Genomic DNA, 15,838 nt, shown 5'->3' on the forward strand with positions numbered 1-15,838 from the left:
CACACACACACACACACACACACACACACACACACACACACACACACTCACTCTTCTGGGACAGCCAGGTCTACACAAAGAAACCCTGTCTCAAAAAAACCCCAAAACAACAACAACAAACCAACCAGCCAACCAACCAACTAAATGAACAAATAACCTCCACCCCCTTTCCCACACATCAACTTGTGAGATATGGTAGTTTATGCCTTTAATCCCAGCACTAGGGAGCAGAGGCAGGTGGACCTCTGTGAGTTTGAGGCCAGCCTGGTCTAACAGAGTGAGTTTCACACCAGAGCTATATAGTGAGGCCCTGTTTAAAAAACAACAGAACAGAACAAACTCAAGTGTTGGGGATATAGCTCAGTGGTAGAATGCAAGCAAGCTAGAGTTACCTGAAGGGAGGGAACTGAGAAAATGTCTCCATAAGATCCAGCTGCAGGACATTTCTTGTATTAGTGATTGATGGGGAGGATCCAGCCCATTTATGGATGGTACCATCCTTGGGCTGGAGGTCCTATGTCCTGTAAGAAAGCAGGCTGAGGAATGAAGCCATGATGAGCAAACCAATAAGCGGTACCAATAACCACAGCCTCTTCATCATCAGCTCCTGCCTATAGGTTCCTGCCCTGTTTGAGTTCCGTCCTGATTTCCTTTGATGAGGAACAGTACTATGGAAGTGTAAGTCAAATAAACTTTTTCCTCCCCAAGTTGCCTTGGTTATGGAGTTTCATCAGAGCAGAGAAACCCTAAGACACCTTACGGATACAAGGCCTTGGGTTTGATCCCAAGGAACACACACACACACACACACACACACACACCTCTCCATACAGACACAAGATCCAGACAGACAATGTGGAAAAGGGAAATGGGAGTAAAATTTAGAGTTAGGGAGACACAGGTTCAAATCCCATCTTTGTCTCTTACTGTGTATATGAACTTGGATAAATCTCTTCAGCCCTTTGAGCCTCTGTTTTCACCTTAATGCTATCTGAAGTTAAGATAATGATGCACTCCCAAAGAGATCCAGCGAAGATTAAATGATGTCATTGGTGTTATGTAGCTGGCGTACGGTTCCTAGAACATAGTCTTTGCTTACAGCATGACACCTTCCTGCTTTTCCGGTCTTGTTCGTGGCTGCCTATAATAGTTCTATTATGGGCCTCTCAACTTCTAGCATTTAGCTCAGCCTGCTAAAGGCTCTGCCTGAGTGTCTGAGTTGGCTAACTGATAGGCAGAGAGGATGTTTTATTTTTTAAAATAACTTATTTAATTTTATTCTGTGTGCATTGGTGTGAGGGTGTTGGCTCCCTTGCGATTGGAGTTACAAACAGTTGTGAGCTGCCATGGGGGTGCTGGAAATTGAACCCGGGTCCTTTAAGAGAGCAGGCAGTGCTCTTAACCACTGAGCCATCTCTCCGGCCCTGAGGATGGGTTTCTAGAAGAGGAGGAGGAAGAGGAGGAGGAGGAGGAGGAGGAGGAGGAGGAGAAAGAGGAGGAGGACTAGAACTAGAGTACACCTACTCTGGAGAAGAAGGAAGACACACAACATTGTGAGGTAGTGCCACCAGCTTCAGATCTAGCCTCAGCCACGTACTGACTCTGGGAAATTCCTTGGGCCTTGTTATCCTTCAGCATAAAATAGTTATAATTCTTGCCACAGGGTGGCTCTGAGATTCCCCTTAGCAAATCCCTGTATAGACATGAAGAAGTGGTAACTATTTTATGGGCAGAGCTCTTCTCAGGAAGGGAATTCCGCTTAGAAAAATGGGTGGGTATGTAGCTATCACATGGACAATGTCACTGACACTTTAGAGATGGGGAAATTCTGCTTGGCATAGAGAGGAAGAGGAAAAGGAAGGGAAAGGAGGAGAGGGAAGGAAGGTAGGGGAGGAAAGGAATGGGAGGAGAAAGGAAGGGGAAGGTAGAGAAGAGACAGCAAAAAGGAAGAGTGAGGTGTCAACAGAAGGGAGGGGCCAGGAAGTGGTGAAGAGACCACTGAATCCCTCTGCTGTTGGACTAACCTGTGGGTATTTTAAAAACTGTGCCCATTAAAGCTGTGTTCTCCTTTACAATGCAAATTTCTTCCTCCCCCACCCCTACAACATCCCTGAGTTCATCTCCTCTTTGGATCTACCTTCTCCTTGGGTCTATCCCCTCCTTGGGTCTATCCACTCCTTGGGTACGTCTGTTCAGCTCATTTTTGGAGGGCACGAGCCCTGTCATTTGGTGATTGGCATAAATTCTTTGGTTTATGCTCCGTATGACTTCCCATCGCTGAAGAAGCGGTGGATTAGAAAGCTTGGCTAATAGGCTCAAGATCGCACAAGTGTCTGGGATCGGAGGGAATTCAGTCAGGTCTAGCTCTGGACCCCATCTTGTGGGACCTCACGTGTCCCTTGATTTTCGAGACTTGGAAGGTCTCAGACCTTCCTGGCTTTGGCTTTCTTCTCTCTTTAAGAAGCGTCCTATTGCTTCTCTCTGCAATTTTGATAGATGAGGTGGAAATAGTCATAAAGTGCCTTGAGAGCCATTAAACAGACAACCCCACTGCAAAAGCGAGCTATCATGACCACCACATGCTACTTGTAAAAGCCCTGCTCAACCCACCTTGCTCTGAGAAGCCGGAGGACCCTCCCTGCTTCATTTTTTCCCCCTCTAGCCAGGTGCCAGCTCTCTTCCGCCTTGTTTTTTCTCAGCAGACACTGAGCCCGTGGGGCTCCAGTCAGGTGGCCTAGTGGAGGCATTTGCTGCAAAGCCTGATAACTGGAGTTCAGTCCTGGCAGCCCACATGGTACATAGCGAGAATTAGCTCTTGTAGAAGCTGAGCATGTGACACTTGCTACCTAAGTATGAGGACCTAAGCGTGATCTCCAGCAGCCACATAAAAACGTGAGGTGGGGTGGCTCAGTGGGTAAATCTCTGTGTTGCCGAGCCTGGCAGTGGCGACAAGTTCCAGGACGGAAGGAAAGAAGCAGGAAGGGCAGGGTGTGCTGGACGGTGGGTTTTGAAGCTGTAAGTCGCTCTCGGTATTTACATAAAGATAGTTTGGCTCTATTTCTCAGAAATACGCACAGGAAGAACTGGAGATTCGATCACTTGCTCTATGAATCTGCCACTGTACGATATCGACACTGTCAGAAATGGGGGCGCTCCATTCAGATTCAAATTTCAGGACAGGAAATAAATACCAGGACATCATCACTGGCCCTTAATACAAGACCTCTACCCCACCTAAAACTCCCTTCCCGCCCCACTCACCAATCCACCCCCACCACCCCTGGGAGGTCATTTCACTGCTACCTGTGTGTACCAGTGTCGCAACACCTCCTGTAAAGGCTGGCTCTGCAGGCCTAGCCAACCGAAGAGCGAGACACACCAAGAATCCTGCCTGTCTGTCCCCGCTTTCCTTTTCTACCACAAACCTCTTCGAGAATCCCGTCTTTCAACAGCAGCGACAGCTTTTCCAACAATCCTCACAAAGGAGAGGGGCCGGGTTCTGATTCCTCCAATCGGGTCATCGTGTCAAAGCACAGCAGTTCAGAGATTCACAAAGTCCACCAAACCCAGGGGACGGGGCACTGGGAGAAGAGCCCGGCAGGGCAGGCATCCTCCAGACGTGCTCTGAGGGCTGATGGAGCTGGTGGGGTGAGCAGGACACCACATACTCGGAGGTCTGGTTGGCCATCTGTCCTTCACAGAAAGAGCTGCCGAGTTAGGGTGTTTTGGTTTAAAATTTCTGGTGGGGACAGGAACCCCTGAAGGGAATACATTTAAAAAATAGTGGACACAGGGAAGGGGACGGGAGTAGCTCAAGATAACAATTAGTAAAAAGAAAAGGAAAATAGAGCCTTGTGGATGGGTTTCGAGGGTTCTGACGATGAACTGAAGGGAGGCTGAGAGGAAGGATGGAGAGGGCGGCTCCTTGGATGCCAGCCCCGCATGGCTGAGCTGGCCCTCCATCCGGGAGTTTCTTCCTGCTCTGGGGTTCTTCAGGCTCTGAGCTGGAGTCTGAACCCCCATCGAAGGCAGGGATGGTGCTGCCTTTGGCTTCGGTGTAGAGGCTGTCGTCTGAGGAGGGGTGCAGCTGGCCACTTGACCTTGCCTTCTCCAGAAGAGCATTCCCCTGCTGGTCCTCAATGGCTTGCTGGTGCGTGTGGCTTTTTTCCTTCGCCTATACTGGATATGCTCTGTTGTTTTGTCTAGGATTTGGGGCCCGGGGGTGCCTTCTCTCCTTGGAGTGATGGGACTGAGTCCCGCAGACTGTGAAAGCTGCCTTCCAGGTGGTCCCGTTTTCGCTCCAGTGTGTTATGATGAGCCCGTTTGTCTGCTTCACTCTCCTACCGCCCAGGGAGAGAACACTGCAGCCTCGGCCTGGGAGAGGCGGGGTAAGTCAAGCCAAGTGCCCCCTCGCACAAACTCACTCACTCACTTACTCGCTCCTCCCTTCACACACACACACACACACACACACACACACACACACACACACCACGGGTGACAACCACCACACTCGTACCTACTTATTTTTGAACGTGCGCAGGTGTGTGCATATGAGTGTTGGGACCTGAAAAGGCCTGAGGAGTTGGATCTCCTGGAGCTAGAGTTCCGGGCAATTGTAAGTAAGTCACCTGATCTGAGTGCTGGGAATCAGGCTTGGGTCCTTCGGAACATGCACTTTTAACTGTCTTTTGAGTCAACTCCAGTCCTAGAGCACTTTTCTTTCTTCCTTTCCTTTTAAGATGTATTTCATTATTTTAAGTGCATGAGTGTTTTGCCCGCATGTATGTCCGTATGGCATGCACACGCCTGCCTGTGGCCTGAGGTCAGAAGAAGACCTCAGATCATTGACAGTTTCCCTTGGGACTAGAGTTACAGACAGTTATGTGGGTGCTGGGAATCGAACTCGTGTCCTCTACAAGAGAACCAAGTGTTCTTAATCTCTGAGCCACTCTCTAGCCCGCAGTCTTTATTTTAAAACACGAGTTGCTTAGTTTTAACTTTAACAATTTCAGGTCTTTTATAAAACAACTGTTTTCCAGTAACTCTTGAGCATTTAACACTTGGTATCCACGAGTCAAGATGTGGCAGCCGCAGGCCACCCCTGGTGACCCGTAGTTGCACATGCAGATGGACAGGGTGTAGCCTGGAAGCTGAGGCATGCTGCAGAAGGTGCCAAAATTCTCTTTGATATATATATAGATAGATAGATAGATAGATATATAGATATATAGATATATATAGATATATAGATATATATAGATATATAGATATATATAGATATATTGCTAATCTAGAGACAAGAATTGCACAAAATACAGTACACCGAACTGAAAATGGTTATTTACTTCAGTCTCAAAGATTCCTAACTGGAAATGCTCATCCAGGTCTAGTCCCTAACCAGAAACAAGAATCTGTCTGGGGCTGCTTTCTAGGACGTGGCGTTAGTCAGAAGCATGTCGGGAAATGGATGGCAGACTTGAACAGAATTTGTGAAGAGTTTTTTTGTTGTTTAAAAAAAAAATGTTTTTTTGAGACAGGGTTTTACCGTGTGGCCCCTGACTGGCCTGCAACTGGCTTTGTAAATGTGGCTGGTCTTGATCTCCCAGAGTTCCATCTGCCCCTGCCTCTTGAGTGCTGGGACTAAGAGCGTGTGACACCACGCTCTGGCTGAGAAGAGTTTAATAAAGTCATGTTTACAAAACTACAGGCAGGGATTCAGAGAAGTCCCTAGAGAAGACGCCAGCCAGAGCCGGAACCATTGGGCCATGCTGGGCCTGACAGAAGCAGAAGCCCCCAGAAGGAAGAGGGCTGCTCCCCTAGGAGCTGTGGTCTTTAGTTAAGGAACACAGACTGTCATCCTGAGGCCCAGCAGAGCAGGAACCTGTCACACAAAGAGCCAAGGCTGCGGTCCCTGTGTCCCGGTATCTGCTAGGGACCTTCTTCCTGACGTGAACATATTTCCAGCTCCTCTCTAGAAACTGTGGGTAAAGCCACCCTCTATCTTGTTTTGTTTGAGACAGGGTCTTGCTCCCTCTGGCTGGCTTGGAGCTCGCTCTGCAGACCAGGCTGGCCCTGAGTTTGCAGAGATCTGCCTGCCTCTGCCTCCCAGTGCTGGGGTTTAAGATGTGTACATCATGGTTGCCTTCTCCCTTTCCATTTTGGAGACAGCATCTTGGTGTACATCTCAGGATGGGCTGGCCTGGAACCTGCTCTGTAGTGAGTATGCTGAAGAAACACACAAGACAGTGAGTTCATAGACTTATTTACGACCAAGAGTGGAATGGTTGGGGTAGAAGAGACCCAAAGTGGCTCCGGAAGGGCAGAGATATCATCTAGCTCCTCGTAGGTAGTAATTTCCCACACAGCGTCAAGACTAACGCTTCGTGAAGGGCAACTTTTGCACTGGTGAGAGGGCACAGAGATTGCTACCACGCCTGACATATGACGGTGGGAGACTCCATGTTTGTCTTGGCATGTGTGTGAGCTAAATTTTAATATAGGTGATTTTCCTCCTTTCCTATTTCCTGTCCCTCTGTCCTTCCCCGCCCAAACCTCTCCTTCCCTGCCTTTCTTCCACCTTCCCTCTTGTTCCTTTTCTTTTCTTTTTTCCTCTCTCACTCTCTCTCTTTGTGTTTCATCATTTGTTGCAGGATGGCTTAAGCAAAGCTTATGTCTCGGCTACACTCCAGAGCTGACTATCCCAAGCTCTAAGGGAGCCAGGGTTATAAGGAAGAGCAAAAGCCCTGGTCTTTCCTTTTCACTTCCTGCCTCTTCTTTTCCAAAATGCATTTCCTGCGCAACGCAACCCTCCAGCAGCTAGCCAGAATTTAGTCCTCCGAGCCCCCTCTTCTCTCCCAAAGCCAAGGTGGGCTTGTGGAACACCTGAGCATAAAGCCAGGTCCGTCCTCCAGAGGAGATCCTTACGGAATATTCTTAATTCCCCACAACCTGGTCTGCATGTGTCTTGCCCTTGTTTCCTTATCCTTATTCCTACATCCAGGATGCTGGAGAAAACCAATTATCTCCCCAAAGTAAAGTGATGTCAGCTAAGCCATAGACTGCCTCGGGGCTCTGGCCACAACTGAGCTCCCTCCCCATTCCTAACACCTCCTGCCGATTGTTTGGAAGGCACGGCTTTGGGAACTGCTCACAGCCTAAGACATCAGGTAACAGATGTGTAGAAGTGATGGTCACAAGGACAAAGGTCATGGTAAAGGCCTACTTCTAGACAGACAGAAGCTAGACAGGCCCTATTTCTGGAGAGGAGGAGCCCTCACTCACCGAGTGCCGGGGAAGCAGGTTAAGTTAAGCCTTACCTCTTTACGGAATTAACTCACAGATGCGAGAGGCTTGGGAAGGAAACCTGAGGCAGGAGGGAAGCAGCTGTGGCCTTTCTCCCTGGCTCTTTGGTCCATTGCCTGTTGTAATAAGAAAGCCTGACCCTAGGAACGTCCCCACTAATTCTGCACGTGACACTGGTGCGACCTAGTGAGTAACTGTGCGTGATGTATGTGCACGGTGTGTGTGTGTGTGTGTGTGTGTGTGTGTGTGTGTGTGAATGCACGCAGGAAGGTGAATTAGACACAATTCCTTCTTGGGGACCAAAAGAGGCCGAGAGATGAGCTCTGAAACAATAGTCAGTAGGCCTTCAGAGGCCTCCTTCAGAGCCTGCCTTTGCCAACTCGACAGTGTGGACTTCCACAACTAGGGGACATGCACAACTAGGAAGCAGAGACAGAGTGACTTGGGGCTTCCCTGGGGGTGGTTTTACAAAACAGGGCCTCCAAAGTTCAAGCCCCCCCCCCCCAACACTTGGAGGCTGTGGAACAATTCACAGCTTACAGAGGACTCTTCAAATACGTAACTGCATTTAATTTTTACAGCAAACCCATGAGATAAAATGAGGCAGGAGTATTACCGCTTTCCAGTTGAGGATCGGGAGAGATGGCTGTTCTTCCATTGGACCCGGATTCAATTCCCAGCACCCACCTAGCAGCTCACAACCGTCTATAACTCCAGTTCCAGGGGATCTGACACCCTCACACAGATATGCATGCAATCAAAACATCAAGGCACCTAAAAAATTAAACGGAATCATAAAAAAAAAAAGAAAAGAAAGAAATGAAGTTGAAAGCAGATAAATAACTAGCCTTAGCTCATAAGATTCTTAGACAGAGCAGACAGAATTAGAGTCCAGGTCTCCTGATCCCTAACACAGTACCCGTTCCTGTGTCTGCTGTCCTCTTCAGATACATGTAGTGGCGACTCTGTCTAGCTGTCTGTCTGTCTGTCTGTCTTTATGTCTTTTTTTTTTCTTTCAGATTTTTGTCTCCATACGAGATGGAGAGATGGCTCAGTAGCTAAGAACACTGGCTGCCTTTACAGAGGGCCATGGTTCAATTCTCAGCACCCACACGGTGGCTCACAACCATCTCTTACTCTAGTTTCAAAGGGATCAGACGCCTTCTTGCCTCCCAGGGAAACAGGCATGCACAAGGCACACAGATATACATGCAGGCAAAATACACACACACATTAAATAAATACACAAACTTAAAAACAATTAGAATTTTTTTTTTTTTTTTTTTGTTTCCTGACAGACATGCGTCCACAGAACACAGGCTTTGTCTCTTTTATTTGCTGATATTACCCCAACTACTATGACGAGGCCTGACGCATAGTTTGTGCTTAATAAAATTATGTTGAATGAGTGAGTAAATGAAGCTGTGCCCATGCTACCAGAAGGCAGGGCTCTAGTTTGGATTTCTTGGCATCTGTCAAAACAGTTACTCGACAGGATAGTAAACATAATTGGTGAGAAAAAAAAATGACCTAATATATCCATTGGATATGATGACTCAGAAAGCCGCCACCTGCAAAGTCATATGTTCCAAGGACAGGGGTCTCCAACACTGCTGCCAGAGCCCTCAGGACTGGCTCTATTCTTTAGCCCTTCTTGTTCCCTTCAGCTGCCCCTCAGCCTCAGGGTGAAGACATTTGCCCAGAAGTCCAGGCTTCGTCACTTTGATTTAGAAAGAAGGTCCTCGAGAGCCTCGGAACAATGCCTTGTATCTCCTCACGTCCCCACCGCCACCAGAAATCATTAAATGGTTTGTTTCTCTTGGCAGCCTCCAGCCAGCGGTTCCCCATGTGTGTGTTGCTTTCTTCAATTTTCCCCTCTACAAAATCTGGTCATGTTTAATAACAATAAATCAGAGGAAGAGATCGCAGCCCGGAAGAAAAGTCTGGGGCGGCCAGTGTTTCCACATCTGGGGCCCATTCGGGTCGAAGTGATGACAATGTCTAATAAATGTTAATGGAGAGCCTCCTCAGATTCATACGCTCCAGCCATAATTTACCCTGTCTTCGTGCCAGATGACCTTTTGAACATCCAGAATACACCCATCATAGCACCGGCTATGGCCCAGGATTACTTCCTGCATACGAAGTGGGAGAAAACGGGGCTTGTTGCTAGCGTTTGTAGAGCTCCCTTCTCCCTGCCCTGGGTATTTTTTCCTTCAAAGCCTCTCACAAAGCCTTCAGGATCCCTTCTCCACCCAAGTGGCCAGAGGCGTGGAGTCTTGGTGAGGGATGTTACCCCGTACTTCTGAAGGGGGTCTCCTTGGCATTGGTCCCCAAAACGGCGATAGAGCTGGACATCCAAACTGCCCCTTTTCTCGTCTCCTTTGCTCACCACCAGCCAGGCTTACCCATTTCCTCCCTTTTAAGTCAGCAGTCTGCGAGGCTGGCTTTGGTCTTCGGCTTTTCTTTTCCTACAGCTGTCACCTCTATCAGCCTAAAGACCCTCTTGCAGTTCCTCAGCTCCAGCTTCCCCGTCAAGGTGCTGGGCGCTTTGGTTAGATGCCAGCCAGCACCGAACATTCTCCTCGTCTAAATCAACACATTACTTCTCTTGAACAATGACTGGCCTCTGCTCTAATTTCAGGATCTTGTAAGATATTCTTCTTCTTCCTCCTCCTCCTCCTCCTCCCCTTCCACGTTTCTCCCTTTCTGCACTGAGAAGCAAATCTTGGTCCTTGTACAGGCTAGGCAAATGCTCTGTTGCTGAGCTACACCCTCAGCCTACAGTATATCTGTATTGAGACAGGGCCTCATTGTGTAGGTTGGTTAGATTGGAGCTCCCTATGTAGAGCAGGTTGGCCTTGGGGTCAGGAAGCTCCATCTGCCCCTGCTTCCTGGATGCTACAATTAAAAGCCCCCACTTCCCCTAACTCTCTTACAGAATCAAAAATCATAGAAATGCCACAACACCCCTCTCCCATCACCTACCTCCCTTCCCATCAAATGTATGATTATTGAATTTTCTGTCATAATATTTTTTTTTGGTGGGGGAGACAGGGTTTCTTTGTATAGCAGAGACCTGGCTTGTCCTGGAACCTGATTTGTAGACCAGGCTGGCCTCGAACTCACAGAGATCTGCCTGCCTCTGCCTCCGAATGCTGGGATGAAAGGCATGGGCTACTGTGCCCGACTTCGTACTTTTGACTCCCACTGGCACCCTGCACTTCAGGCCTTTCCCGCTTCGTTATGAAATTGCCTTCCAGCCAGTTCCTCTCTGTTAAACCAACCCTTGAACTCAACAACCATATACACCCTCCTGAGACACGGTCTCTACTGACCTCCACCCCTGCCTGCTGTACAGCCCAGGCTGGCCTGTGAGATGGTATACACCTTGCCTTAGTTGCTGTGAAGAGACACCAGGACCAAGCTAACTTACAAAAGAAAGCATTTGATTGGTTTATAGTCCCAGAGGGTGAGTCCATCCATGACCATCATGGCAGAGAGCAGGGCAGCAGGCAGGTAGGTATGGCATGAGAACAATAGCTGAGATCTTACATCTGATTGAAAAGTTCAGGGCAGAAGAGTAAGGGCCAGGGCCCTGGTGTGGATTTTTGAAACCTCAAAGCCCGCCCTCAATGACACACCTTCAACAAGGCTACACCTCCTAATCCTTCCCAAAACAGTTTCACCAGCTGGGGACCATGTATTCAAATATGCAAGCTTATGGGGGCTGTTCTCATTCAAAGGAAAAAAAATCTATATCTATATCTATTAAATATAGATATATGTTTGTGTACTTTTATTTTATGTGTGTAAGTATTTTGCCCACATGTACATCTGTGTACCGTGTGTGTGTGTGGTGCTCTCAGAGGCCAGAAAAAAGGAATCAGGTACTTCTGGGCTTTCATGTCCTGCTTGAGGTTTAAATAAGACACAGGACTTCAATATAGTTTAAAGCAGTTGGCCTTTAGCTGGGGCAGTCTCTCAGCTAGCTCATGCAAATTTATCCTAACTTCTCCACCATCTCCTCTGCCTGTGTGGTCCTCACTACCTGCTTACAGCTCCAGTCTATCTCTTCTGCTCTCCTCTGTGTCTTTTCCCATTGGCTTGTCTCTTTGAGTCCTTCATGCCTCCTCATGTCCTGTCCCTGTACTTCCTGCCTTAGTCCCGGGCTACTAGCTCTTCATTATACAAAAACCATATTTCAGTCTGAGCCAATCAGCAGCAAGACGATGCTTCCATTTCTCAGTATTGCCTTTAGGCAATGAGGGCTGCTTGACCTTCATCTTTTGGGCAGGCGAGAAAGAACAAACATTTACAGATAGAAAAATTGTGATGGGCCATAGAAATGACAATACTAAAATCCTGCCAGCACTTAGCCCTCTGCCAGTTCAGGATTAACAATAGAAAATACAGAGACACACACCTCTCAAAGTCAGGGAAGTCACCCCAACCATCAGGAAACTTAGAAACTGGAGTTGTGGATGGTTGTGAATGGCTGTGCTGATGCTGGGAATAGAACTTGGGTCCTCTAGAAGAGAAGCAAGTACTTTTAATTAGGGATCATTCTAGCCAGCCCCTGTTGTTGTTTTGATAACAGGATCTAACATAGGCTAAGCTGCCCTAGAACTTGCTATTAAATGAGGAGGACCTGGCCCTAAATGTTAGTGTTTATTTAAAAACGATGCCACACATACAACAGATATTATGTGAAAGAGATTTATTGGATGGAGGTGGAGAGCTAGGGGGGAAAAGGAAAGAGAGAGACATGGTGGGGTGTCAGGAGCCGTGATTCCAGTGGCCTGCTTTGATATTTAAATCTCGGTGGAGAGATGGCTTTTGGGAGGCCTTTACTAATGGCAGGAGAACTTGCAAGTCCATCTCCTTTTGTTTGTGACAGCAGGTAGGATAGCTTGTGAGGATCACACCTCTTCCTCAGGCTCCTTGTGCAAATTAAACCATTGTTCTGAGATATTTCTACTCTGGCTTAGAAACTCTACAATAAAAAGACAGGTCGACAGTTACTGCAGAAGAAGGCCGACTCTTGTGTAAACAGGAGTCAAATAAGCAACTAGATACAATGTTGTGCAATGGGAGGAGCCAGAGGACAGGAAAGAGGGGAGGAGCTAGAGAACAGGAAGGGGCGAGAAGGAGGAGGAGCTCCAGGAGAAAGCACGAGGAGGGTGGAGCTGGAGGAGAGAGCTTAGAGGACGTGGAGCATGAACCAGACCTAAGATTTCACAAAAAGCAAGTATAATGTGGGAAATCTAAATGATAGGAAACAGAGGGCTGGAGGCTGAGACTTGAGACTTGCTGCTTGCACTGCTTGCTGCAGCAGCCTGCCTTTTGCTGTGGCTGTGGAGGCTGGACCTTTAAAAAAGTTTCCTGTGTGCTGTGTGTTTATTTAAATAATATTAATCCTCACTCCCGACTGAAGAACCTTTCGACTCTGCTGGCTGGCCCCGACAGTGGGGACCCCAGGACCCCAGGAAAGAAAGTGAGGCGCAGAGAACAAGAGAGCAGAGGGAGAGAGAGGCAAAGTGGCTGGTTGGTCCTTTCATAGCTTGTGCATGCACAGCCTGGACTGCCTCTGCCACACATCTGGTGAGTGACACATGATGACATCATAGGTTACTAAGCAACCCAGAAGCAGGCTGCCTATCCACTAACAGTAAGACACTGTTTGTTTGGGTTTGTTTTTTTGTTTGTTTGTTTTTTGTTATTGTGTTGTTTCGTTTTTGTTTTGCCTTAGTTAGGGTTTCTATTGTTGCAATGAAACACCACGACCAAAAAGCAAGTTGTGGAGAAAAGGGTTTATTTGGCTTATGCTTTCATATTGCTGTACATTATTGAAGGAAATCAGAACCGGAACTTGAACAGGGCAGGAAGCTGGAAGCAGGAGCTGATGCAGAGGCCATGGAGGGGTGCTGCTCACTGGCTTGCTCCCCCTGCCTCCTTATACAACCCAGGATCACCAGCTCAGGGATGGCACCACCCACCCTGGGCTGCTTCCCCCCACTCTCCGCATTGATCATTAATTGAGAAAATGCCTTACAGCTGGGTCTCATGGAGGCATTTCCTCAGCTGAGGCTCCTTCCTCTCTGATGACTCTAGCTTGTGTCAAATTGACACAAAACCAGCCGCTACATTTTTGTTTGATTTTTGATACAAGGTCTCCCTATATATTCCTGGCTGGCCTGGAACTTGCTAAGTGCACCAGGCTCTGACCTTGAACTCACAGAGATCTGCTAAGATGCTGGCTTCCTGCTGTCCCTCCCTAGCACAAAAGTCTTGAGTGGCCCCTTCCTGACTTTATTCTTCAATGTTTTACATAATTAGGTTCCGCTTTTGCAAATTACAACAAGTGTCCACTCAAATGCAGACACTGACACCCTGGCCCTTAGGGGAACAGTATTAGGAGGCCGGACCTTTGGGAGGTGATTTGGTCTTGAGGACAGAGTCTTTCTGAATGGTTTTTAGTGTCCTTATGAAAGAGGCTTCAGAGAGCTAACTCATCCTTTCTACCTTTTGAACGTGTGAGCACGCAACCTAGAAGAGGGGCACCATTTAGGGGGAAGCAAGCCCTCCTCAGACACCGGCTTTTCAGGCTCTTGGTCTTGAACCTTTCTGTTCATCAGCCATCTAGTCAGTAGTGTGTAGGTGCAGGTGAGCTGACATTCACACAGGCTTGAGGCTGGATGTGTAGAGAGACCTGCTCACCCCTCACCTGGCTTACTGACATACCGTTACCACCTATTTATTATTTGCTTTGAGCAATGACACAATGACACGGAGATAAGTGACCCATGTCCTGCCCCACCGGAAACATTTTTTCTATTGGGGCAGGACAGACAAACAAACACACAAACAAATAAACAAAATTATTTTCCTGTGAGTTTGAGGCCTGCCTGGTCTACAGAGTGAGTCTAAGGACAGCCAGGGCTCCATGGAGAAAACCTATCTCAGAGAGAGAGAGAGAGAGAGAGAGAGAGAGAGCGCTAAGAATTGCAAACTGCCAAAGTGCAGAAAACTAGAGAACTCTAGAGTGCTGGAGTCAGGTTCTCAACTCTCATCTCACCTCTTACTATTTTTCTTTAAATTGAAAAAAAGTGTGTGTGTGTGTGTGTGCAGGTGCTCTACCAGGCCAGAAGATGTCAGATTCCCTGGAGTTACAGGTGATTGCGAGATACCCAGTGTGGGTGCTGGGAACCCAAAGGGTCATCTCCATGGCCCCAAGTGCTTTCTACTTCTCTGATCCTGCTAGAACCCACAGTCTATTAGGGTAAAGGGGTCTATCAGGGCTAATGATGCTTTGTAGACAAACAATTCTCTGAGAGCATCTTTATTGGCTCAGATAGACATCAAGTAACCCTGGTCTATTTCTTGGATATTTCCTTTTCCTTTTGGAAAAAGGGTCTTTAATATAGGGTGATCTCTAACTCCCTATTGTGCAGCAGATGACCCCGAATTTTATATCATCCTGTTTCTATCTCCCACGTGCTGAGATCACAGGTGTGCACCACCACCCCAGGTTTTCTGTGGTGCTGGGTTTTTGTGTGTGCTGGGCAAACACTGTACCAAGTGAGCTAGATCCTAGACCACTCTCGCACGTTTGGAATCAAGTGTTCATTCTAGCGATCCCCTCCCGTTTGAACCGCAGATTAAAGAATGTATGATTTAGGTTAGGTGCAGTGAAGAAAACTCCCTTACAGAAGAGCGGTAGAGTATGTGCTCGAAGAAGCGTGTGTTGGTCAACTTCAGTGCGACAAGGCTGCTTAACGTATATGCCAAACTCTCAGAGGCTCGCGACATTATCTCTTGCTCACACACACGTGGACAGGTTGCAGCGAATTCTTGCCACGTTGTGAATCTTGTCTGTGTCTGTTCTACGCAGTTTCTCATTCTGGGACTCAGGATGAAAAGGCAGGAGAAGGCTGCTCTCGTGGCGAAGGGTAGAAAGGCAAGATGCCAAAGGCAGCCAAACCTTTAGCGGTATAAACGCCTGCTCACAACCATTGGTCAGAGGAAGTCACGTGGCCAGCCCCCCCCCCCCCCCCACCAGCAGGCCGAGGCTGCTTACTTCCCCCACGGAGGGGCATGGTAGCGATTGAATGCTTGCTGAACAACACATTCCACCGCAGGGAGCTTCTGGAGTTTCCTTCACAAGTGGCCTTTACAAATAGAAGATGCTGTTATCTATCTGGGCTCCTCTGGGTACCATATCACCTGAAGGAAGAGCGGAAGACATGACTTCTTAAAGATGCCTGTTTTGGTACAAGGGCCATGTAATTTGTGTTTGATATCTGGTTACCACTGAAGTCCCTTTTTCCTTTTCCACCAGAGCTGTGCCAGGGGGGTGATTTCCTAGCTGGGGCTTAATATCAGAGTCTCTGTGCGATTGTATACAAGTGACAGTCACACCGCAAACATAAATACGGAAGAGGCTCTGATACCATCGGGGAACGGTATTCCTGCCATCAGGCCGGCTCTGTCTGCCACCGCAGTGCAGTTAACTCCGGAATGAAATTGGAAA

Source organism: Psammomys obesus, unplaced genomic scaffold (assembly GCF_907164565.1).
Source record: "Psammomys obesus unplaced genomic scaffold, mPsaObe1.curated_primary_1811, whole genome shotgun sequence".
Taxonomy (NCBI): Eukaryota; Metazoa; Chordata; class Mammalia; order Rodentia; family Muridae; genus Psammomys; species Psammomys obesus.